This window comes from Canis lupus, chromosome 15 (genome assembly GCF_011100685.1).
Source record: "Canis lupus familiaris isolate Mischka breed German Shepherd chromosome 15, alternate assembly UU_Cfam_GSD_1.0, whole genome shotgun sequence".
NCBI classification, from domain to species: Eukaryota; Metazoa; Chordata; class Mammalia; order Carnivora; family Canidae; genus Canis; species Canis lupus.
This window is the reverse complement of record NC_049236.1, coordinates 45,657,599-45,685,139: the sequence shown is the minus strand read 5'-3', so window position 1 is coordinate 45,685,139 and position 27,541 is coordinate 45,657,599. Positions and strand designations below refer to the sequence as shown.

Here is a 27,541-nt window from a genome sequence, read left to right as displayed (position 1 = left end):
TAAGTGATCAGCTTTATATAAAACAGCCAAAATTTTTTTCAAAGTGGTTGTGCAATCACATGTCGTACTTCCATCAACAGTGTATGTAGGAGTTCTAGTTTCTCCAAATCCTCATGAATATTTAGTGTGGTTAATTTTTCTCTTTTGATTTTTACCCATTCTTATGAGAGTGTAGTCCTATCTTGTGTGGTTTTAAATTGCAGTTCTCTGATGAGCAATGACGTTCACTTTTTCATGAGTTTATTGGACACTCTTACATCTTCCTTTGTGAAATGTCTAAGACCTGCCCATTTTTAAACTGGGACGTTTGTTTTTTAATTATTGATTTGTAGGCATTGTTTTCTACATCTAAATTCAAGCCTGTTTTCAGATAATCTATCACAAAGATTTTTGCGTGCTCTATGGCTTACCTTTTTATTTTCTAAGTGATTTTTAAAAAGATTTATTTATTTTAGAGAGAAAGAGAGAGAATGTGCATGGGAAGGAAGAGCAGAGAGAGAGAGAGAAAGAGAGAGGAAAAACTCAAGCGTACTCCACACTGAGGACGGAGCCTGACATGGGTGGGGCTCGATCTCAAAGCCCTGCGATCACGTGCCTGTGATCACAGCCTGAGTTGAAACCAAGAGTCTGATGTGCCAACTGTGCTACCCAGGTGCCCCATTTAAGTAGTGTGTATGTGTGGTTTTTAAGATTTTATTTGTTTACTTTGAGAGACAGAGAGAGAGGGAGGGGCAGAGGGAGAGGGAGAGAATCTCAAGTACTCCACATTGAACACAGAGCCCAAAGCCGGGCTCCATTCCACGACCCTGACCTCATGACCTGAGCCAAAATTAAGAGTCCACTGCTTAACTGACTGAGCCACTCAGACACCCTCTAAGTGATATATTTTTGATAAGCAAACATTTTAAATTTTGTTATAGTCAAATTTATTGATAATTTTCTTTTATGATAATGCTTCCCAAGAAATCTCTGCCTACTTCCCAAATCATGAAGATACTCTAAAAACTCTTGAAACATGTTTGTTTTATGTTTATTACATATCTAGAATTAATTTCTATGTATGGCATAAGGTATGAGTCTAGTTTATATTTTTCCAAATGGAATCCAGTTGTGCCAGGATTATTTGTTAGAAAGACCTTGATTTCCCCCATCGCTTTGGCCTAATGTTAAAAATCAATTGACCTTATGAGTTTGGATCTATTTTTGGCCAATATTTTCTATTCCATTTGTCTATATGTTTGTACTTAAGTTAACATCACACTATCATTATTATTGTATTACTGAATTCAGGTATGATAAGTCTTTCAACTTTATTCTTTTTTAAAATTAGTTTTTAGATTTTCCTCCTTTTCCCTTGCTTTTAGGATGAGCTTGGAAATTTCTTTTAAAAAAGTTTTTGGGGCAGCCCCAGTGGCTCAGCGGTTTAGTGCCACCTTCGGCCCAGGGCCTGATCCTGGAGACCCGGGATCGAGTCCCACGTCAGGCTCCCTGCATGGAGCCTGCTTCTCCCTCTGTCTGTGTCTCTGCCTCTCTCTCTCTCTCTCTCTCTCTCTCTCTCTTTATTTATCAACTACCTGAGGCACACGATGGTATTATAGGCAAATGATGGAGGTAACTTCTGGCCCAAAAGCATTGACTCCCACTTACCAAGTCTAATCTAGCTATGGCTGGCCCTGAAGTTCCAGCCTGCCAACACAGAGACCAAAGCTGGATTCCCAATATGCCACTATTTCTCGTGGAGACCAACTGGTTACTTGATGACAAATTAACTACATTGGGCCACTGTCATCCTGGAAGAGTTAGGAGTTCATAGGAATGGATACCTAATCTAGGTATGGGTTTGTGCTTTCAGGGCCTAACATGAGACCAGCTTCACAATGAAGTGGATCTGAGATCATGGGATCATACTACCCAGAGGCAGCTGATGTCATACAACACTGGAATGGCCTTATAAAGTTGCAACTGGAGACGAGATCAATGGAAACACTGTGAAGGGTGGGATGTTAGCCACCATGATGTTGCATATTAAACTAATTGATTATATGCTATATTCCTCATGGAAAGGAGAGGTAGGTTGGGGCATTAAGGGATAGACGCAGGTTAGCCCTACTTAACCATGATTCCTGATGATACACTGATGGCTTTGTGCTTTCTGTTCCTATAACTATTATTCGGGGTTGGAAATCCTAGTGCCCAAGAAGACACAGCATTGAATTACAAGCTATGGCTACCAGCAGAATACTTTGGACTGGTTATACCAAGAAAACAGCTGATCAACAGAGGAGTCACCATACTGGGGGAAGTAATTGACCCTGATCAGCAAGAGGAGGCAATGCTGTTTTACGCAACAGAGGCAGGTGAATGCATGTGAAACCCAGGTGGTCCACTTGGATGCCACCTGGTTCCCCCTTTCCCAATGTAACTTGGGAATGGACACTTGCAGGAAAGCCAGAGTAAAAAGGATACAGTTTGTCAAGGGCTTAGACATTCCAGATATACTGCCAAGACGTGCTGAAAGAAGAGCTGAGTGTGAAGGGAATTAAGATGTATAGTGGAGAGAAGAAGGAAAAGTCCCAGTTATGGCCCCAAGACCAACAACAGAAGTGGGAGCTATACTTCACCCCTCTCACTCACCTATTCTGAGTTCTATCACAGGAAGAAAAGGCCACAGAAACCAAGAGGAGCTTCTTTCTCAACCAGTGAAGAAGTGGATCAATGTGGCTTAGGGGTGAACTTGTTCTCAAAGACAAGACTTATAATTGCAGATTATGTTTATCCAGCAACTGCCTTTGTTTTGCTCAGTTTATGAATTGAGAGCTATGGTCCTGAGACTCTTACTTCAAAGACTACTTCAAAAATTGGTTTCTCTTACTATAACATTAGGACCTGAGAAAAATGAATAAAAGATATAGACCAACACAGTAAATTGTTACCCATTTATAATCAGTAACATTTTCTCTTCCCCTTTCCTCTTTGACTCATATTGACTTACTGACTGTTGTTTTTGTATACACAAGGTGTTTTCTATAGGATCATAATGATTTCTTAGATTCGTAGAACCCTTTATTGTTCTCACAGCACACACATCATACACATTACTGCATTTAATCTCTTAACAACTATGACAGAACAATGAATATTATCCCCATCTTACAAACATAGAAATTAAAGAACAGACAGGTTAAATGACCTGCAAGATCAAATGAAGCTGCAGTAGGAGCCCATATTTCTTAGAGAAGCTATTCTATCATCAATGTAGCACACACAAAAAGGAAGTTTGTGCACTTTATAGGAATATGTATCAAAATTAGTTATCCAGTTCATTGAGGACACTTGTTTTATATGACATATACATGTAGACATATATTACTACAGTGTTTTCAAAAAGAAATGTTGCAAAATAAAATCAAAATTTAGAGTTAAACACAAAACGCAGTAGAATCAGAAATCCATCTTCTTAAAACTTATTTGTTAGTTTGGGGCTTACGGCATCAATAGTCAATGTGTTAAGTGTGGTGTGTAATGTATTATTTTAATTTTCAAAAATTGATGCTTCAGAAGTTCTTCTATATTCACATGATGAGGCCAGCTGAACTGACCATATTTTATTAAATCAATTCAGCTTGCTCAGCTTTAAGCCAAGTCATGATTCTTTCATATCAGAATTGTCCATCTGCACTGCCAGAGGGTTGGCAGCATTTGGGTTTGCTTAGCTTTATCAGTATCCTTTCATCTCCTTTCTTTACCTCTCCCATTCTTCATTAAGACCCATTCCCTAGCCCTCTCCAGCTTAAAGAGACTTTGGTTCTTGACTCAATTTACCCATTTGGCTAAATTAAACGATTGAGTTAGCAGAACAGGAAAAATAGGTGAAGGACAATCTAATGCCAAGTCAATTACCTTGACCAATGAGATTAATTTCTTGTTGTCATTTACAGTATGTATTGCCTGTTTAAGAGTAAGCCCCCATCAGGCAGAAAGAAGCCTTATGTTGAGTTTTATGGTGTGGTCACAATTTCACCAGCCCTTATTCAAGTAAAATAATAATACACTGCAGTGAGTTACATGATTCATAATTGTTTATAATGCTGCATTATTACATCCAGACCATACAAGCAATTATGGGTCAAAAAGTAGAACTGCACAGCTCTCATAGGTGATGAACTATCCTGTGGATTTTTTTCTCTAAAATCATGGCAGCTAACATTCAGCATTTACTGCATGCTGATGGTTTGCTAAGCACTATACCAAAAGGAAAAATGACATTCCTTTCCATACGATATTTGCTATCTATAATTCATTGAGACAAAAAGAAAAAAACAAAACCAAATACTTAGACCCACAATAAAACCGCCAACTCGGTCACGCGCTCTGAAGAGACCATTCAGTGGCATTTGCTGATAGGGCAAGCAGTTAGCTAGGGCACTGCGGGAGGCTGGATCTGCCCTCTGCTCGGTTCCTGTAATCAGAGACCAGAATATTCTTAACCTTTTATGGGTGGATGAACAACAAATTAGGAATTTCTAATTGCTTTCCCTCTGAGGGCTCTCTCCCAACTAAGTCGTGAAGGTATTAGCAGAAAAGTGTTGCTCATCCAAGGTGATGTTAACTTTTTGTGAAATTAAGAGACCTTTATTTAAAAACAGCTTCAATGGCTAGAGGCATAGAATATAAGAAATGTACTCCAGGCTGTAATAATTGCTGGCTGCCCTGGGAAATGGCTTCAAGGCCACAGCAGCCGTGGCCCCATGCAAGCACAGCCTCTAATTATTGAAAAACCTGTGTAGAGTCTCCATGTTAATCAGTCTCTTAGAGACTTCAGCTTTATGTGGTTAGTGCAGATTTATGGCATTTTTCTTTTCCTGTTATTAAAACTGATATTTCACAAGGAAGAAACTATCTCCAGACAACTGTTAAAATGCAAAGTTTCAGTCATAAAAGAAAACTGTAAGATTATTCTGAGAATATTCTATAGAGAATTCCAAACAAGGGTAAGAAACAACACATCAAAGACAGGGATGGGGGGCGGAATTCAAAAATAAAAAGGCATGACTTTAAAGTATTAACAAAAAGACTCAACAGTTGGCCCATAGAATCAAGAGGTTAGAATGTAATTAATTTAAGTGCTTGTTACAATTATGGAAATAAACATTTCATGCATAAATGCAAACTGAATTATACATAATTATGAAAGCACTAAACTAATTGAAACATTTGGATTAACATAGTAGAAGCCAAATTGCCTTTTTAAACCAACAATATATTGCTTTGCATATATCCTGCATGTACATGGCAAATAGTAGTTAATCATGGAAAGGAGCATATTTAAAAACATATATTTTAAATGAGTTGGCATTTTGTTTCTCCTATAGAGTATATACATACTTTATAAATTACAGTGGCTCTTATTGAGGAGGTACAAGGTGAGGACCAGCTGGTTATGTCAAATGTAACTAATCTGTAGAAGAAGACTGAAAGGCAGAGACTCATGTTCAGGACTCAAGTCTCCCTCCATTTGCTGTATTTTCAGTACCCCAGGTTTAATGGGATGATGAGGACAGGATGGGTGGCAGGAAGTGCCATCTGCGAAAAGTGAAAGGGAAGTGTGCTCGGTCAAGATGAGGCAAGGAAGACTGTCAACAAGCCTGCTTTTAAGTTTGTCCAGGCCCTTCTAGTTACCTTTTGGCATTTTCAAAACTTTCTTCATGTACGCATCTCCCCTCCCAGACGCATCACATCATTTTGCTACGTTAAGCCTGGGTAGGTCTTTGTAATTTATTAGTATAGGTAGATTTGACCTATGTCCTGTGCCCGAAAAAGAGAAACAATCACAGCAACAAAAATCCTTCTCTTTCTACATTTCTGATGTCATTAAAAACTCACATTCCTACAGAGAAGCAGTTTGGGTCCTTGCTTGACTTTGGGAAAGCATTGTGATGGAACTACATTTTACTATAGTTGAAATGACTGATGAGATTCTTTTGAACTCTGAATGGTAACATGTTGTTCATTCAAATGATGTAAACAGTTCTCCAGGCATGACCATTACATCAGATAAAGGATCATTTTAACAGTTGTGATTCTAATCTCACTGGCTTTGATTCTGTGTGTTCATGCACTGTCCCATCTCCTTGCAAAAATCTCACTCCATGATTTCTAAAGCCTTAGGGAGTATATTACACGTTTTTAGGTGGAGATTAGCTAGTTACAGTCTATAATACATCCACTCTGGTCCTTCTATCCAACTGTAGCCCTTTTCATTTTCATTTTATCTAAACCTCCTCACTAGGACCATTGTTCCTAGTGCCCTTCATGATAATGTTGACACCCAAACCAAAAGTACTAAGTACTCCCTGAGAGTATTAGGAACACAGTCATTGGGGTCTTCAGTGATTTAAGGCCAGTCTGCCCAGTAATAAGAATAATGTCTTCATTTCTAACACTGGATCACATATTAACACTAAGGTAGCCCCATATGTCTGTGTCTCGTGTAGTCACATAATAATAGCTCCTTTAGCTTTTTGCTTCAAGTTCTTTTTACATAATGCTCAAATACAAATCTCTGAAGGTGGGTCATCTGAAGCAATAGATTCAGCTTTCAAGTGTATTCCCTCTTTTCCCAAGTTCTTTATGCAGGCTCTCAACCTCATACAACTCAGTTTATAAATATAGTGGCCTGTGGGCCTTTACTCCACTAAATTTTCCACCTTTCAAGCCCATAACTGTGTCTGGCGTATATTATGTGTCAGTGAATCTTTGTAAAATTGAGAAATAAATGAGTCAATAAAAGGTTACAGTATTATGAATTCTAGTGGTAGACATAGATAAGGCTGTAGCTGGAATCACAGCTATAAGCCAGACTTCCAGAAGAATATTAAGTAAGAGTCCTTTCTGGGACTCCTAAAATCCACTTGGCTCCTCTACCTGAAGACATACACACACACACACACACACACACATTACTACAAAGAAGGAAAAAATTCTTGGTAGTCCTGGCCCTTCCTTTTCTTTGGAGAAGAGTCCTTCTCTACTAATGCTTGCCTTTCCACAGCCAGCATTAATGCCAGGTTATGATTATAGGTCACTGGTCTACATGGAAAACTGGTCAAAAGAATCTGTTGTAAGCTTAGGAGTTGGGGGTCACAAGGCAAAAAAAAAAAAAGGAAATTATAGGCAGGAAAATAACCAAAGCATTGAAGGTAGCTAATCACATTTGGGAGTCAGCTACTTATTATTTATTATTTTATGATAGTTACCTGAGTCTCTGGAAAGATATACAACTTACCCAGACAACATATATAGTGAGATTCAGCTGCGGTTTTGTCCAAATCAAGAACTCAAGCAATTTCTACTCCCAAGCAACCTCAAGGCTAGCAGATATATCATTAAGTCGGATCCACAATAAGTAAATAAATGAGTATAATCATTTGATTTTTTATGTTATTTTTGTAAATTTTCCTCTTTTCTGACTATTGCTTCTATTAATTTACAGAATTTTTATAGTAGACTATTGTCCACTTAAATGAGATGAGGTTTCAATCTTATTTCAACATTGTATTTTTTTTAAATTAAACTTTGAAAGTCATTATCATTTGTTATGGTATCATTTTGCAATGTAATACTATAACATATTGATCAATTATAGTTTATAATATTCCCCATAGATCTAAGAGAGTTTATCAGTGGACTCCTAAAGTGGTCTTTATGGTTTTTTTAGAGGGGGCGGTTAGAGGAACAGAAGGAGAGGAAGAGAGAGAATCTCAATTCGATGCTGAGCATGGAGTCTGATGCAGGGCTCAATCCCACAACCCTAATCATGACATTAGCCAATATCAAGAACCAGACACTCAGCTGACTGAGCCACCCATTTAAATCTATCATTTCCCCTTATCTTTTCAGCTGCCCTTAAAAATGTCCATTCCTTCTTACTCACTGCACTTCATTTCCTGTATTTCCTCTCTCCCACTGCAGATTGAGCTCTCAATATGTAAATATGGATATTATCTATTAGATAATTTTAACCAGAAGCCTTTTTCCAAAAAGTGATGGCCTGACTGCCTTGGACCTCGGGTGGACTTCTTAGACCAGGCATGTTTGCCTTTGGTAGGATGGGACAAGAAGCCAAGGGCTTCTACCACTATAGACTCTCTACAAGCTGCAGGTAAGCATCTACTGTTTTGTAGCATTGCTATCTCCTTACTTTGGAAGTTGGCATCCATTTAACAATTTTTAAAAATTGTATAGAATTCTTTTTAAAAAGTGTAGAATTTTTATTAGAGCTGGATTGCCTAAAGAACCAATATCCACCAATGATCATCAGTGGACCAGCAATGAACAATCTTTTCCATTTAGTGGGTGTTTGACTTAATGAATAACTTTTTTTCAAGGAATTTAAAAAAATCACAAAGGAGTATAGATAATTTAATCCAGTAAAAAATATAAACATATACATAATGAATTATTAGATTTTTTTTAAAAGATTTTATTTATTTATTCATGAGAGACACAGAGAGGCAAAGACATAGGCAGAGGGAGAAGCAAGCTCCCATCAGGAACCCAATGCGGGGCTCGATCTTAGGACCCTGGGATCACGACCTGAGCCAAAGGTAGACGCTCAAACACGGAGCCACCCAGGTGCCCCTAATCATTTGATCTTAATCATATTAAATTTGATAGCTCCAAATAAATATAAAATCTATCAATTAAAGACTTTTTTTTAATTAAAGACATTTTTGAACACATAATGAATGCTGACAGCTACCTGGATCAGCCCTGGATATTCTGATATATACTACTGAGGTAGGGGCTGGGTGTTTACATTAAAAAATAATAGTGAAAGCAACTCCTAGGTGAAACAGTACACAGATGCATATATAAATGAGTATCTATCCAGAGTTGAGAAGCACTGATATGCTATGATTCAATTCTTCACAGAGACTATTTGCATTTATAATATCTTTCAAGCAGAAATGGTTCTCAGTTAAAGAGAGAAGCTGTCATCCACACTGGGTGAAAAAAGAGTAAGCTCAAAACTCTTTATGAGAAAAATCAGTAATCCATCTTTATTTGCCTCTCCTTCTCCCTTATATTGGTAGGAGGTCAAGGGTAGGGTGAGGGAGAACACTTGACTGTAGGTAGCTCAGCCACTGCAGGCCTGGCTGCTTATCAAGTGAGCAATAACTCCACTCTCATAAAAGGAAGTATCTCATGGTTCTTTCTCAGGAGTCTAAAGGAACCTGGTCCGGCAGGTGAGGCAACTAGCTATTCTTTCCTGACAAGACAAAGAAAATCCACTTCTCAGAGTTCTTCAAGTTGCCAGAACCATATCTACTCCATCCCTCCAGGGCCCTGGAGTTGTTTTTCACTCTCCCTAGTAGAAAGGAATCAGAACCCTTTCATCTCTTTTGGTTGAGGATGCCCTCACTGGATGTAAAGAAGGCAGGAGAGCATTAAAACTGGCTTTGGTTTTACTTTATTGCAGGGTCTGTGTATTCTGTGCAAAAAGTTCATTCTTCACTTTTCCTTTGAGAATGAGAAAATTCAAGTTTCATAAGATGAGGACACTACCATAGGTTCCCTTTCTATCTGACTTGGAATTGCTACCATTAGAACAACTTCTACAAATTCAGACCCCAATGTGGGGACTTCATCCTCAGGAAGCCAAAGTTTATTTGCACAAGTCACTTTGGGTGGGAAAGGGGTAGGAAAATTATTAGATACCCAGGCAGATTTGATGTTGTCAGGTCCCAATCGAACAGATTACGAATCAGGCAAAGTTGGGTGGGATATGTTTGCCAGGGAAAAGGAAGCAATAGGGGAATGTTTAAACACATCAATTCTAGTCTCATTCTGGCTCCAGTTCCTTAAAGACCTTATGTAAAATGGAAAAGGCAATGAGTCATTATAATGATTTTGGCCCTCCCAGTTGCAATGCAAATATATGAGACACAGACACCTCTAAAGAAAAATTAATTCAAAAAGAAGAAAGAAGGATTGGAAGAAGAACTGTGAAATTGGAAGGAGAATGATGATGAATATGAATTTAGAATCATTAAGTCCCGGTATCCTGTTGCTGGAAATGACCACAGAGATCATTAATTCCTTATACCTCCTTTCACAGATGGGAGAGCCAGCCACCAGTGAGGTTAAGCAATATGTTCCAGGCTGCAAAATCTATTGATCATACTAGAACCATGGTTACCTGATTCCTCCAGTTCAGTTTTTTATTTGGTTTAGAGTTAGCCTTGATTTCCAACTAAAAGTTTCATTTTCAAGACTTTCAGTGTAACATATTTACTTTCAGAGATGTTTTTTAAGTAAATTAGCTGTCCGTTGTTATCTTTAGTATGTTATTTTGCTCCCCTGAACCTCGGTTTCCACATCTATGACAGAGTTAGACCAGTTTTTCTATAGTACTTTAACAGGTCCTCCAGAATCTGAGACCGTGATTGTTTTTTCTTTTCAAGGCTTGCTTTATTTATTTATTTATTTATTTATTTATTTATTTATTTATTTATTTGAAAGTGCTAGCTTGGGGAAGGGGGAGGGCATAGGGAGAGGGACAAACAGACTCTGTGCTAAGCCCAGAACCCAACTGGGGGCTTGAGTCCACAACTCTGAGATCATGACCTGAGCCAAAATCGAGAATCAGATGTTTAAACTACTGAGTCACTCAGGTGACCCTGAAACCATGATTCGTGAAAACAAAGCCATTTGTAAATCACCAGAAAAGAGCAGCAGTATCAACATTTTTTATAGATACAAACTCAAAGTGCATGTGTTGGAAGCTGAATGAACCCAAGCCTTGGACCATCTTTGTCTTCTCCAATATTTGTTATGCTGATTGCCCATGTGTCCTATGAAGCATTTGAGTCCCTGGATAGTAGAAACTGTGACTTCTTGTTTTTTGAATTTTCAAGTATATAACTATCTTTTAAGGTTATTAAGTTAGATGACTTTAAGTCATCTTTAAATTATGTGACTCATTACTACTTTCTTAGTTAATGAGGACATATATGGTCAAATCCTAGGGTATGTGGCATGGATCGTTTCCCTACATCTTGCTCATGTTCCCATTGGTATGGGATACAGCTCTTTTAGTTTCTTCTCATTGCAAGGGATAAGAATGTGAGCAGGACATGGACCTAAATTAAGAACTGGATCTTCAGGATCATTAAAAAAAAGCCTCCTATTTTTTCCTAAAAAAGGAAATAAATGAAGCTATAGTTTTGTAGTATTAACTTCGTTTAATACTTACATCATGTGAGCAAATAAGTATTTCAAGACCAACACTAGAAAGGCTGCATTGTGAGCCAACTTTTGTACTCAGCCTTTCTTCTCATCCCTCTAAGGGAATGGGGGTGTTGTGTCATGGGAAGACTTTGGGTTGATTTTCAGACAAGATTCTGGGACTTAATTTCTCTGAACCTTAGTGGGTTGCTAAAATGGGAGCAATAAGGCCTTTCTAGGAAACTTCTGTGGGGATTAAATGGAATAGTCCAGAGTATCTATAACTGTGCCTGGTCCATGATAGGTAGTCAATAAAATGTCTGTGAGTTTGCAAGAAAAATGGACAAGACAGCCACATTACCTGTTCATTGTTTCCTAGCCAGTCATTTTTAATCCTTAAAATACTGGTCACAACTTACTTGTGACTTTTATTTTTAAAATACTTGCCACAATACTTTGCTGCAAATCTCTCTAATGAAATGGTATTTATTCTTCCTTAGTAGGAAACCAACTCTATACAGATACACACGTGAACACACACACTGCTGCTCTTCCAGTAAAATAAAAAAATTTTAATATTTATGTATATATATGGTCTATAGTTCTATACATATAAACCTATAGTCATTTAGAATATAGCTTCTTTAAAGACAATGAATCCTATGCTAGTTTAATTCTCTTTAGTTCTTAGGTATATGAGAATACCACATATTATGGTTGCATTTTGTTAGAATAAGAGTCTCACTCACCAGTGACTCATCCCTTGAATGTTTTGTATTCTAAGCATTTTTCCCTACCCAATCCTCATGTCTCTTCCGTGCATTTGTCTTTATATTTGCATTGTCTGGTAATTTGGATATTTTTATTTGAGATTATTTGGCCTATGTCAGGTATTCTTCTCTATGGTCCCCAGGGTCTTGTATCTTGTTTTGAACTTCTTCTCTTTCCTTGCTCTCTTTTTATCAGATGTCATCCATTGTGCCTCGCTATTTTACCCTTGGGTGTTTCAATTATGCATGAATGAGATCTGCCTCACAGTTGCACGTTTCCATTTTCAGTCTAAATAACTGCACACAGGAATGAAAGTCTCTGCATTGAACTTGAGAGGCTCTCAGCTGGTTACGGGTTTCATTCAGGCTTACTCTGGTCCTCTCTTGCAGTAGCAATTTTAGGGTTGTGTGTAAAGCAGCTCTCCTCTGCATTCACCCCACTGTTGGCATTGTTCAAGCTCTTGCATCGAGCTCTCTTCAGCCTTCACTCCAGAATTCCACCTACGCTACTATTTCCATGTTTGTATATTTGTGACTACTATGGTTGTGTTGAGTTTCCTTTCAAACAAGACCCAGATAATTTAGCAGCAGGTTCTCTATGCATCGTAAATCAAAGAATAGTGTTTCAGCAGTGCCAATATATCCCTATTCGTCTAGTAAGCCCCATGTTTTAAATCAGCCAGAATTCCTCAAGATTTGAACGAGGCAGGAAATAAAGGAATGTAAACTATCATCTTAGTATTAAAAAGTGTATTGCCTAAAGACAAATGCAAAGAAGAACAGAAAAAGGGTGATGGTTAGGGTTGGTTTCCTTTTGTGGATTATCAATCTGCCATGAATATAAGCTATCAGCTATCCCAGCTTGTCCTGGAAATAGGACGTACCACTATTGATTAATTACTGCATTGCACTTTTGTTATGTGTCTCTAGTACCCAACACAATGCCTGACTAATAAAAGAAACTCAATGATGAATGAATGAATGAATGAGTGAATCACAAAGATGTTACAATTATGACAATAAAAAGAATTATCTTATGAGTTTTAATTATATAGTGTGAATTAGTAAAGTGAATCTGAGGTAGTCAGTATAAACAACAAACCCATAAAATTGGCAGCTTTTAAAAAATTTCAGTACTACTGAAAAAAAGTTTTTATTTAAATTCCAGTTACTTAACATATGGTGTAATAGTTTCAGGTATATAATACAGTTATTCCACACTTCCATACATCACCTGGTACTCATCTCAAGTGCCCTCCTTAATCCCCATCACCTACTTCACCCGTCCCTCCACCCATCTTCCTCCTGGTAACCATCAGTTTGTTCTCTATAGTTAAGAGTCTTTTTCTTGGTTTGCCTCTCTCTCTCTTTTTTCCCTTTGCTCATTTGTTTTGTTTCTTAAACTCCACATATTCCTGGGTTGCAAGGGTGGTTCAATATTGGCAAATCAATCACATTAATGAAAGGAAGGATAAGAACCATATGATCATTTCAATAGATCAAAAAAAGGATTTGACAAAGTGCAATATCCATTCATGATGAAAACCCTCAACGACGTAGGTTTAGAGGAAACATACCTCAACATAATAAAGATGATATATGAAAAACCAGAGCTAATACTATCCTCAGTAGGGAAGAACAGAGCTTTTCCTCTATGATCAGGATCAAGGAAGGGATGTCCATTCTCACCACTGTTATTTAACATAGTACTGATAATCCTAGCTACAGCAACCAGTCAAGGAAAAGAAATAAAAGGTATCCAGATCGACAAGGGAGAAATAAGACTTTCATTATTTTCAGATGTCATGATACTCTATTATAGAAAGCCCAAAAGACCCTACCAAAAGACTGCTAGAACTGATACACAAAATCAGTAAAGTCACAGGATACAAAATCAACGTACAGAAACCTGTTACATTTCTACACACCAATAATAAAGCAGCAGAAAGAGAAATCAAGAAATCAATCACATTTACAATTGTGCCAAAAAAACAGTAAGATACCTAGGAATAAACCTATCAAAAGAGATGAAAGACTTGTACTCTGAAAACTATAAAATACTGATGAAAGAAATTGAAAATAACACAAAGAAATGGAAAAACATTCCGTGCTCACAGATTAGAAGAACAAATGTTGTTAAAATGTCTATATTGCCCAAAGCAATCTACACATTTAATGTGATCCCTATCAAAATACCACCAGAATTTTTCACAAAGATAGAACAAACAATCCTAAAATTTGTGTGGAACCACCAAAGACCCAGAAGAGCCAAAGTAATTTTGAAAAAGAAAAGCAACACTGGAGGCATCACAATTCTGGACTTAAAGTTATGTTACGAAGTTGTAGTGATCAAGACAGTGTGGTACTGGCACAAAAACAGAGAAATATGATCAAGGGAACAGAATAGAAAACCCAGAAATGAACCCACAACTAGTGGTCAATTAATCTTCCACACAGCAGGGAAGAATATGCACTATGAAAAAGACAGTCTCTTAACAAATGGTGTTGCAGTTACATGGAAAAGAATGAAACTGGACCACTTTCCCACACCACGCACAAAAATAAATTCAAAATGAATTAAAGACTTAAATGTGAGACCTGAAACCATAAAAATCCTAGAAGAGAATACAGGCAGTAACCTCTTTGACATCAGCCATAGCAACTTCTTTCTAGATATGCCTCCTGAGGCAAAGGAAACAAAAGCAAGAATAAATATTGGGACATCAAAATAAAAAGCTTCTGTACAGTGAAGGAAACAATCAACAAAAGTAAAAAAACATCCTATGGAATGGAAGAAGGTATTTGCAAAAACAGATCTGATAGAGAATTAGTATCTAAAATATAGAATGAACTTAAAAAACTCAACATCCCCAAAGAACAAATAATCCAATTAAAACATGGGCAAAAGGCATGCATAAACATCTTTCCAAAGAAGACAACAGATATATGAAAAATGCTCAATATCACTCATCATCAGGAAAATACAAATCAAAACTATGATGAGATGTCACCTCACACCTGTCAGAACAGCTAACGCCAACAACACAAGAAACAACAGGTGTTGGGGAGGATGTGGAGAAAGGGGAGCCCTCTTGCACTTTTATTGGGAATGCAAGCTGGTGCAGGCACTCTGGAATACAGTATGGAAGTTCCTTAAAAAGTTAAAAAGAGAACTATTCTATGATTCATCAATTGCACTGCTAGATACCTACTCAAAGCATACAAAAGTACTAATTCAAAGGGATACATGTACCTCGATGTTTATAGCAGCATTACCTACGACAGCCAAATTCCAGAAACAGTCCAAGTGTTCACTGACTAATGAATGGATACAGAGGTGACATATGTATACAATGGAATATCACTCAGCCATCAAAAAGAATGAACTCTTGCTATTTGCAAGGACATGGATGGAGCTAGAGTATTATGCTAAGTGAAATAATCCAGTCAGAAAAAGACAAATACCTCTAAATCTACTTTGCTGAGGGTTTTTATCATAAATAGACATTGTACTTTGTCAAATGCTTTTTCTTCAACTATTCAAATGATCATATGGTTGTCATTCTTTCTTTTATTAATGCGGTGTGTCACATTGATTTGCCAATATTGAACCACACTGGCACCCCAGGAATAAATCCCACTTGATTGTGGTGAATGATTTTTTTTAATAAAATTGGTACCTTTGTAATTAGGACAAGTTTAGGTGGTCTTTTTCTTGAGCATTCTTCTAACAATCTCAAGAATCTTATGCCCAAAATAATTTTAAATACATCTGTGCTATCTTTATGTAGGAAGGCTTCTTTATTATTAATATAATTGGAGTAGCATGCATAATTAGAGAAACACAATACAAAGTAACTCCTTGCTGGAGTGAGCAAAGTGGGTTACGCCTGCATTTATTCAGAGTAATACCTCAGAGCCTTGGCAGGGTATTTTTCAGCCCAGTTAATGGTTTCATTCTCCTCATTCTGCAGACCTCCAGACACTGACCCATGTTGTGTGAACAACCCTTACAGCCTCTCTGTAGTGCATAGTCTCGGTTTTCCTAGCAGTTTCATTTAGATGAGAAGCAACTGCTGTGCCAGTGAAGCGTGTGTGCAGTTTCTTGGGTTGTTCCAGCTCTGTCTCATTAAAGGAGAACATCTTTAACAACTTTGTGTCAAGCGCTCCAGTAGTGCCATCTGGTCACAGAGATCAGTGCTCTGTGCCATAGAGATGACAAACAATCATGCGTTCGTTGCACAGAAATACACTGTCGCAACATCAGAAGAGTAACCAGAATTCGGAGGCAGTAGCATCAAAGAGAAGCAAAAAAACTGGTACGTCAGCCAGCACTTCCAGGCATTTGGATTTTATGAAAAGATTCTGAGATATTTTCTAAAAGACTGAGTAGATCCAACATAGAGCTTCAAACTTTTTACTACAAAGTGAGACCATTAAACACACACATATCCTACTCTTAACTGTCACTACCATAAAACAAAGGACAGTTCATTTAAAAAAAGAGAAAGACATAATTTAACAGCCTTTTAACAAGGTTTGGTCCCCATGTTTGGTGGCTCGGTCTAGGTGACCGCGCTAGCAGCCTCCTGCCTCGTCTCTTCAGGAACAATCTGACATGCCCTGTATTGAAGATCTGGAAGCTGCTTCTTTTCAGTCCTAGGCAGGCACACAGGAGATGTTTAGATTTGTACTGCTTCTTTAATAACCAAATAAAAGCCTGCGTCTGTACTTGAAGTACGTTTTCAAAACCCACTCAACCAATACCAGAGGAACTAACCCCCTTGTCCTGTGGATTTCTTCTGTCCCAAGGAAAACCCTAGGAAGTAGAAGTATGTAAGAAAACCAATGGAAAACTGAATTTTGCTTTAACTGCCAGCTAAATCTTTTCTCTTCTGAGGATTCATTATCATTCAGTCCAGTCAATGATTTCTCTTGAGTGTACAATTTCTAGTATAATAAACAAAAGTGCTCATCTGTGATGTGATCAGCAGAGCTTCTAATGGGACATAGATAAGAAGCAAAGTAAATACAAATCAACAAACATGACTAGGAAAAAAAACAACACTGTCTCTCTAGGGAACTTCAGAGAAAAAAGAAAACAACATCCAGGAAAGAATCAACCTGCTCAAACAAAGACTGGGTGTAAGAGACATGATTATTAGTTAAATCATCTTAATGAAATGTACAGACCTATGTGCTCTTAGATAGATAATTCATGTGCAATTTTATTATCTCTCAAGGTTTAATTAAATATTTGCCTTTTGGCTAATCAACAGCAATTAATAAGAGATGCTTATATTCACACAACTTATAAGAAATGTGGACATGGCCTCCACTGGAATTTTTGTGGTCTTCTTAATGAAAACAAGGGTAAGCAATAACATGACAGCATATTGCCAGGCCAGAATTGAAAACCAACATATATTGGTGTATACACCAATTGTGTTAGTCAGGGTTCTCCAGAGAAATAGAACTCCAGAAACGTGCACCCGCACCTGTGTATATTGTGTGTGCTTGTGTGTGTGTGTGCGTGTGTGTGTAGAGACAGAGAGAGAAAGGAGAGACAGAGGGACCAGAGATAGATTTATTTTAAGGAGATTTCTTGGAGGCGGGGCAAGATGGCGGAAGAGTAGGGTCCCCAAGTCACCTGTCCCCACCAACTTACCTACATAACTTTCAAATCATCCTGAAAACCTATGAATTCAGCCTGAGACTTAAAGAGAGAACAGCTGGAATGCTACAGTGAGAAGAGTTTGCGCTTCTATCAAGTCCTAAGGGAGATTGGAGGCAAAATTCATTCTTCCTCCAGGGACTTCAGTCTTTTCACTTATGTGCTTTACTCAAAGTTTACTGATTTAAACATTAATCTTATGTGGAAAAATACCTTCACAGAAATAGCTTGACTGGTGTTTGACCAAAAATCTGGGTACTGTGGCCTAATCAAGTTGATGCATAAAACTAATAATCATCAGAATCCTGAAAAGGAAAAAAAAAAAGGCATGAAGATACTTGGATACTTATTTTAAAATAGAAGGCTTGACATGAAAAGATAAATATCATAAATACTTGATAGTAAAATCTCTTTTAAGTACCTCTACTTCTCAGCATTAGAACTAGAAGAAGGAATTTGGATCGAAAGGAAAAAGGTAATAGTGGATAACTGATCTGAAATAATCTCTATTCTAAGAATGTCATGTTGTGTTTTATGTTCAGATACACACTCATGGCACCTAAAATATGTACATGTACTACACTTTAGTTGTCACTCAGAAAAGCATAAAATGGCAGGGTAAAGATGGGACACTTAGTAAAAACATAAAAGGACCAAGAGTGTCATTTGTTTCATAACTTGTCATAAAATAAATGATGACTTTTCGATTCTCATCGTGGTGCCACCATTTCATGGAAAGAAGATATTATTTTTTACAGTGTTAGTCTTCTAAAATGAACAGATATACTCTCTCCTGAGATTGGACAACAAAACTTGGAGCAAAATGCAGCGACTCGATGATCTCACCTCTAAAAGAGAAAATAATAGTGGTGACTTGTTGAAGAGACTGTTGAGGGTATATATTACGACATATGACATGAAGAAGTTCTCAGTGCAGTGCCTGGTTCACAGGGAGTGTCCATTCCATGTTTGTTACTGTTGAAGCAATGAGGGACTTTATAAAAAACTTGCTGTTGATTTCACTCAGCCCCATTACTCATAAATATCTGAGCTAAATTACTAATCTTGCACCTTCCATACACTGTACTCTTGTCAAGCAATCAAACATAGTTTTATCTTTAGAGGAAAAAAATAAAGAAAAAAGTAATTTCCCAGGATCAGGCTCTAGAAAAAGAGAAAGAAATTTTTTTTAAAAAAGTGTCCCCCTCTCTTCGGGGATTGCAGCCCTGTCTAGAGCCCAAGGCAGGCAAATGGAAAAGGGCTGGGTTTCAGCCTCAGCTTTGCCTCCATCCCTTGGGAGCCTTGATGCTGGGTCTGAAACCTCCATCCCTTGGGAGCCTTGATGCTGGGTCTGAAACACACAGTGGTGTCTTTGACCATTGCTCATGTTCCCAACGGGTCTGAATAAGGTATTGAACATTACCATATCTGCTAGGCAAATTAAATCGGTATCTTTCTTTTGGCTAATGGATTTGATATCAAGTTACATGACACCATCCTAATAGATTGATACATAAAGCTTTTCAACAAAGAGAACTTACATTCATGCAACAACACCCAGAAATGGATCGTTTGGGGGAAATAATCGATTTTCTATTCTTATATGTGGCCCATCCTTCCTAGAATCTGCACCAAAAACAGCCAGGAAGGAGATACTCAAAGATACAGGCAATGAGGCACCAGAAGATTCACCTTTGCAGGGAGATGGGGTTGATTTTTTAGGTATCCCATGTTCAGGGCAGACCTTTTTTGGCTGTCTTCCTCTTCCTCAGTTTTTCTGTCCATTGCTCTCAAAATCAGAAATTTTCTCTTGGTCATTTCTAGTAAGGGAAATAAGGTAAGAGAAATGACTGATAACTCTAGATAGAGGCTGGGTCACAAGAACAGACAGGCATTTGGAAGGCTGGGAGGAGTTGGTTTTAAAGACTAGGGGATGGGAAACCTGGGTGACTCAGTCAGTTAAGTGTCATGACCTCAGGGCCCTAGGATGGAGCCCTGCATTGGGCTTTCTGCTCATCAGGGAGTCTGCTTCTCCCTCTGCCCCTCTCCCTGTTCATGCTTGTGGTTTCTCTCTCTCTCTGTCTCTGAAATAAATAAATAAATTCTTAAAAAAAAAAATGAAGACCAAGGGACTGGGATCATCTGGGGCTGGGATCATCTGGGACCTGGAGCTAAAGTAGAGTCCAGGAAGATGGGCTCAACAATGGCCACAGAGGCTTTCACCACCAGGAGTCAGGCTGTGAGCACAGGAAAGGTGGTGGGTGTAAGCCAGCTGTCTCAGGAAAACACTCCAGAACTTTCCCCGTTGACATTTGTATAGATTGGTGTGGACTGAATGACAGTTCTTCAGAATGAAATGGGCTGATTACTCCTCAGGAGAGTGTGTGAGTGTGCATGCATGTGTGCTCAGAAGTGGAGAGGAATACTTTCTTCTCTGCCCAGTCTAAAGATCATCTGTTGCCTACATTTGTCCAGTGCAGAAGATGGGAAGGCAAACAGAGTCATGCGCAGGAACATCTCACCAGCAGGCCATTTGTATTTGAGGTTACTATTCCTTTCATCAAAAGAGGCATAGTGCCTCAGTTTCATATAATAAGCTTCAGTGGATTCTGGGGCATAGCTGGCAAGTCATTGTATTCCAGAGAAATTGTTCTGCCGGGTTCAGATTCGGTTGGGTTCTTTGAGATGTTACAATGTGGTGAGGGCTTTTTATCTCTACCAAATAAATGTTAGTGTCAATGCTCAGCTACATTGGGGCTTTTTGATTTTTGGCCATTTCATTGTTCAGTCACAACTCCATAAGGAAGAAAAGAGGAAATAAAAGGAGATGAAACTTAAGTCAATTGTGTTCTATTATTTCTCTGTGATTTACTCTGATTTAGCTAGAGGAAAGTCAGACGTGTTAGCTGAAAAGGCAGTTCAGGGCTTACTAGTAAATTTTAATAATCCATCTTGTCTCTGAATGAGAGATGACATGCTGTCTTTATTGTAGTGTGCCAGAGAAAGGCTTGGCCTTTTAAAGAGTTGGTTGACCTACCCCCATCTTTGGCTGTGTAATCATATCATCTCTTTGGACCTCAATTCCTCAATTGTAATTTGGACTGGATGATCTCCATTTGCCTAGAAAACTTCCATTGAGCCACTGGCAGTTAGAAAAATTCATTAGCAACTAAGAGTCCTTATACCATCTAACCTTGTGACCATTAGTCATCAGTTTATGAGAAAATTGATTGGAAGTTCAGTGAAATTTTTGGGTCATAAAACAGAGTCAGAAACCTGGTCTTGTTCTCATTAATCCTTTGCTCCTTCATGTGATCTAACCTCCCTATAGACCTCTAGCCAGTTACTGCTGCCATACTTCATTTTCCTTGTTTTCAAGGACTAATCAGAAGTGGCCTCTTCTTCCAAGTTCACTGCTGAGTGTGTGAACTTTAATATAAATAACTCCTTCATCTCACAGTTCAGAGCTCTGGCTATCCAATCCACCTCCTTAGCATCTGTAGACTTTCCGGTATGCAAGTGCTAACTCTTACTCGAACAGAACTCAAATATGCTACTTCTATCTCTTTTAACACTTTATTGTTTTCTTCCAGACAGTCAGTCCTATTGCTTTATGGAGTCTTTAGCTTGAGAATGCAATTTTGATCTGTTTTCTTATTTTCTGGATATTTGCTGGGTAGCTGCCTCTGAGTCTTTTGGGACTCACTTTGACTTTATCCTAATTTCATTAGTGATATGGTGTATATTACTTCTATAGAACCAGTATTCATAATCAATTGTATGAATGAATTGATAAGATAAAAGAAACTTTCAAAGTAAAGTACTTAATGTACTTCATTTATATACTCTTAAATGCCAAATGTTCACTGGTTATGTAGTACAAACTAGGATGATTTTGTTGAAATGCAGAATACATGCAGCGTATCTTCATTTTTCCCATAGAATAGCATTTATGATGGGTAATTATTTTTCCCACCAATTGTTCACAACTTTATAAAATTTTGTTGCTCTATTCTCAAATTTTTTTCACTCCTTATATTTTTATAGTGATTACAAAATTTAATATGCCTGTGCTATTGCTGATGATAACTAGCAGTGACTTCCTTCTGGTTCCCCAAAGGTAAACTTTCCTTATCATGCATCAGACTGGATCCACTTTCCTTGCCACTTTATCTATTCCTTTTCACTATATTTTCTTTACTGTTTTTTTTTTTTTTTTACCATAGACCCTTTGTTTTCATTCTCTCTCTCCTTTAAACTATATTGAAGTTTCTAAAGCTTTCAGATTTATACTGCATACCTGTGTCTTGAGAAATAGTTAGATGCAATGACGGAAGTTTGATATCTTTGTAATGATAATTTAATGGCTGTACTACTTGATGTTAGAAAATTGCTCAAAGTAAAATAGTCCGAATGAGATTACAATGTGTGCAGTCATTAAGAATATCTGATAGGCATGCTATGAATCATATATTAAAATGTGTTCTGACTTAAATTTAAAGCATTAGCTTAAGCAATTCTCTATAGAATAAATAGTATCTTGACCTAGATTTTGATTATTATCTTTCATTCAATCTCGAAGAAGACCTTCAAACTCACTTGCCTGAGGCACTTGCAAGCTCCAGGTTTTTTAGGCTCATGAAAGAAAGATAAGTCACTCTTGAGAAGTGAGAAATCCTATAGTAAAAATCCAGTGAGGGATTATCTCTGTTTCCTTTGACCAAATCATACTTTTGTAAACCCTTATTTCATTATTCTCAATTTATTTGATTCTTTAACCATAATCCATGGCTCTCATGTGTTAGTATTACTACAAGTGTTGTAAGAGACGGTATAGTTTAAATGTATCCCATTAGGCAATTTTATTTCAAAAGTAATCATTTCTAACTACTAAATTAAAATTGCTATTTAACCAAATATGGCTAATGGCTGGAAGTCTGGAAGCAAAGAGACCACACAAAACCAGTAAGGAGTGAAAGTAGATTAGTAGAGTCATTTCAGTGGGGTTGAGTCAGTGGCTCAAATGGAAACAGGGGGTAATGCTAAGAAGGAAATGGGAAGCCTTGCCCCAGGTAGGAGCTGGCCAGACAGAAGGAAAGGTACAGTGGGACTTTAGCCAACCTTGCTTTTACTGTATCACATTACCCCTATTCTCCAAATTCCAAGCAAATACTAAGTGCACATTATAAAATTATTCAAGGCTGCCTGGGTGGCTCAGTCTGTTAAGTGTCTGCCTTCAGCTCAGGTCATGATCACAGAGTACTGGAATCGAGCTCTGCATAGGATTCAGCAAGGAGCCTGCTTCTCCCTCCCCACACTCTGCTCATGCTCTCTCACTTGCTCTTTCTCTCTCAAATAAATAAATAAATAAATAAAATCTTTAAAAAATGAAAAGTACAGCTTTATTAATAATTATTCTATGAATATTGTCAAACATGGTGATAGTAGATAGATTTTTTTATTTATTTAAAAACATTTTTTATTGGAGTTCAATTTGCCAACATATAGCATAACACCCAGTGCTCATCCAGCCAAGTGTCCCCCTCATTGCCCATCACCCAGTCACCCCAACCCCTTGCCCTCTTCCCCTTCCACTACCCCTTTGTTCATTTCCCAGAATTAGGTGTCACTCATGTTTTGTCACCCTCAGTGATATTTTCACTAATTTTCTCTCCCTTTATTCTCTTTCACTAATTTTTATGTTCCCCAAATGAATGAGACCATATAATGTTTGTCCTTTTCCGATTGACTTCTTTCACTCAGCATAATACCCTCCAGTTCCATCCATGTTGAAGCAAAAGGTGGGTATTTGTCGTTTCTAATGGCTGAGTAATATTCCATTGTATATATAGACCACATCTTTTTTTTACATATTTTTTAATTGGAGTTCAATTTGCCAACATATAGCATAACACCCAGTGCTCATCCCATCAAGTGCCCCCCTCAGTGCTCGTCACCCAGTCACCCCCACCTTCCTTTCCACCACCCCTTGTTTGTTTCCCAGAGTTAGGAGTCTCTCATGTTCTGTCTCCCTTTGTGATATTTCCCACTCATTTTTTCTCCTTTCCCCTTTATTCCCTTTCACTATTTTTTACATTCCCCAAATGAATGAGACCATATGTTTGTCCTTCTCCGATTGACTTATTTCAATCAGCATGATACCCTCCAGTTCCATCCACGTTGAAGCAAATGGTGGGTATTTGTCATTTCTAATAGTTGAGTAATATTCCATTGTATACATAGACCACAGCTTCTTTATCCATTCATCTTTCGATGGACACCAAGGCTCCTTCCACAGTCTGGCTATTGTGGACATTGCTGCTATAAACATTGGGGTGCAGGTGTCCCAGTGTTTCACTGCATCTGTATCTTTGGGGTAAATCCCCAGCAGTGCAATTGCTGGGTCGTAGGGCAGATCTATTTTTAACTCTTTGAGGAACCGCCACACAGTTTTCCACAGTGGCTGCACCAGTTCACATTCCCACCAACAGTGCAAGAGGGTTCCCCTTTCTCCACATCCTCTCCAACATTTGTTGTTTCCTGCCTTGTTAATTTTCCCCATTCTCACTGGTGTGAGGTGGTATCTCATTGTGGTTTTGATTTGTATTTCCCTGATGGCCAATGATGCAGAGCATTTTCTCATGTGCGTGTTGGCCATGTCTATGTCTTCCTCTGGGAGATTTCTGTTCATGTCTTTTGCCCATTTCATGATTGGATTGTTTGTTTCTTTGCTGTTGAGTTTAAGAAGTTCTTCATAGATCTTGGATACTAGCCCTTTATCTGATACGTCATTTGCAAATATCTTCTCCCATTCTGTAGGTTGTCTTTTTGTTTTGTTGACTCTTTCTTTTGCTGTGCAAAAGCTTCTTATCTTGATGAAGTCCCAATAGTTCATTTTTGCTTTTGTTTCTCTTGCCTTCATGGATGTATCTTGCAAGAAGTTACTGTGGCCAGGTTCACAAAGGTTGTTGCCTGAGTTCTCCGCTAGGATTTTGATGGAATCTTGTCTCACATTTAGATCTTTCATCCATTTTGAGTTTATCTTTGTGTCTGGTGTAAGAGAATGGTCCAGTTTCATTCTTCTGCATGTGGATGTCCAATTTTCCCAGTACCGTTTATTGAAGAGACTTTTTTTCCAGTGGGTAGTCTTTCCTCCTTTGTTGAATATTAGTTGACCATAAAGTTCAGGGTCCACTTCTGGGTTCTCTATTCTGTTCCATTGATCTATGTGTCTGTTTTTGTGCCAATACCACACTGTCTTGATGACCACAGCTTTGTAGTACAACCTGAAATCTGGCATTGTGATGCCCCCAGCTATGGTTTTCTTTTTTAAAATTCCCCTGGGTATTCGGGGTCTTTTCTGATTCTACACAAATCTTAAGATGATTTGTTCCAACTCTCTGAAGAAAATCCATGGTATTTTGATAGGGATTGCATCAAATGTGTAAATTGCCCTGGGTAACATTGACATTTTCACAATATTAATTCTTCGAATCCACGAGCATGGAATATTTTTCCATCTCTTTGTGTCTTCCTCAATTTCTTTCAGAAGTGTTCTATAGTTTTGAGGGTATAGATCCTTTACATCTTTGGTTAGATTTATTCCTAGGTATCTTATGCTTTTGGGTGCAATTGTAAATGGGATTGACTCCTTAATTTCTCTTTCTTTAGTCTCATTGTTAGTGTATAGAAATGCCCACTGATTTCTGGGCATTGATTTTGTATCCTGCCACACTGCCGAATTGCTGTATGATTTCCAGAAATCTTGGTTGGAGTCTTTTGGGTTTTCTATGCACAGTATCATGTCATCTGCAAAGAGGGAGAGTTTGACTTCTTCTTTGCCAATTTGAATGCCTTTTATTTCTTTTTGTTGCCTGATTGCTGAGGCCAGGACTTCTAGTACTATGTTGAATAGCAGTGGTGAGAGTGGACATCCCTGTCTTGTTCCTGATCTTAGGGGAAAGGCTCCCAGTGTTTTTCCATTGAGAATGATATCTGCTGTGGGCTTTTCATAGATGGTTTTTAAGATGCTGAAGAATGTTCCCTCTATCCCTACACTCTCAAGAGTTTTGATCAGTTTTGGATACTGTATTTGTTAAATGCTTTATCTGCATCTTTTGAGAGGTTCTTGTTTTTTCTCTTGCTGATATGATCAATCACATTGATTGCTTTATGAATGTTCAACCAGCCTTGCATCCCGGGGATAAATCCCACTTGGTCATGGTGCATAATCTTCTTATGTGTTGTTGGATCTTATTGGCTAGTATCTTGTTGAGAATTTTTGCATCTGTGTTCATCAGGGATATTGGTCTATAATTCTCCTTTTTGGTGGGGTCTTTGTCTGGTTTTGGAATTAAGGTGATGCTGGCCTCGTAGAACAAGTTTGGAAGTATTCCATCTCTTTCTATTTTTCCGAACAGCTTTAGTAGAATAGGTATGGTTTCTTCTTTAAACGTTTGATAGAATTCCCCTGGGAAGCCATCTGGTCCTGGACTTTTGTGTCTTGGAAGGGTTTTGATGACTGCTTCAATTTCTTCCCTGGTTATCAGCCTGTTTAGGTTTTCTATTTCTTCCTGTTCCAGTTTTGGTAGTTTGTGGTTTTCCAGAAATGCATCCATTTCTTCTAGATTCCTAATTTATTGGCGTATAGCTACTCATAATAAGCTTTTAAAAATCATTTGTATTTCCTTGGTATTGGTGGTGATCTCTCCTTTCTCATTCATGATTTTATAAATTTGAGTCTTTTCTCTCTTCTTTTTAATAAGGCTGGCTAATGGTTTATCTATCTTATTAATTCTTTCAAAGAACCAACTCCTGGTTTTGTTAATCCGTTCCACAGTTCTTCCGGTCTCTATTTCATTGAGTTCTGCTCGAATCTTTATTAATTCTCTTCTTCTGCTGGATCTATTTGCTGTTTTTTCTCCAGCGCCTTTAGGTGCAATGTTAGCTTTTGTATTTGAGTTCTTTCCAGTTTTTGGATGGATGCTTGTATTGCTATGTATTTCTCCCTCAGGACTGCTTTTGCTGCATCCCAAAGATTTTGAATGGTTGTATCTTCATTCTCATTAGTTTCCATGAATCTTTTTAATTCTTCCCTAATTTCCTGGTTGACCCTTTCATCTTTTAGCAGGATGGTCCTTAACCTCCACGTGTTTGAAATCCTTCCAAACTTCTTCTTGTGATTTAATTCTAGTTTCAAAGCATTATGGTCTGAAAATATGCAGGGGACGATCCCAATCTTTTGGTATCGGTTAAGACCTGATTTGTGACCCAGTATGTGGTCTATTCTGGAGAAAGTTCCATGTGCACTTGAGAAGAACGTGTATTTGGATGTTGTGTTTGGATGTAAAGTTCTGTAAATTTCTGTGAAATCCATCTGATCCAGTGTATCATTTAAAGCTCTTGTTTCTTTGGAGATGTTGTAGACAGATGTTGACAGAGCAAAATTCTCTATTCAGTGTCAAAAGAAAGTTTGTCTATTTACTTAACTCTTTTCTTATTACATAGACTGTTAACACTTGCTGCTTCGATGGATTTAAGCCTATTCCTGGTTTTAACTACAATCAATATTTCATCCAAATATATATCACTAATCCCGAGTTCCAGATTTGTTTGTTCAACAGCATCCTTGACATTTTCCCCCAGAATATCTCATGGACTTCTTAAATTTAACATGTCAAAATAGCACCCTGGATTTTCTCTTTCTCTGTTTCACCTGAGAAACCCAACTTTGCCTCTTTCAAGTTTCTCCATTGCAGTAAAGGAATCACCACCCTCTAGTTGCTGAATCCAAATGTCTAGGATTTGGGAGCTGCACTGCAATTTGCCCTGGCTTATTTTTCACCATACTCCACTTCTATTCTCTAAT

At 38.0% G+C, this 27,541-nt stretch overlaps 1 long non-coding RNA gene across 3 annotated transcripts in view; it reads left to right on the top strand.

Moving 5' to 3' along the window:
* Positions 1-27,541, top strand: part of LOC111090082 — a 246,039-nt gene that overhangs the window by 207,085 nt on the left and 11,413 nt on the right. For all 3 annotated transcript variants that reach the window (XR_005370834.1, XR_005370835.1, XR_005370836.1), the window contains one exon: positions 7,972-8,161. This is a non-coding gene — a long non-coding RNA (uncharacterized LOC111090082). The remainder of the gene's footprint in view (positions 1-7,971; positions 8,162-27,541) is intronic.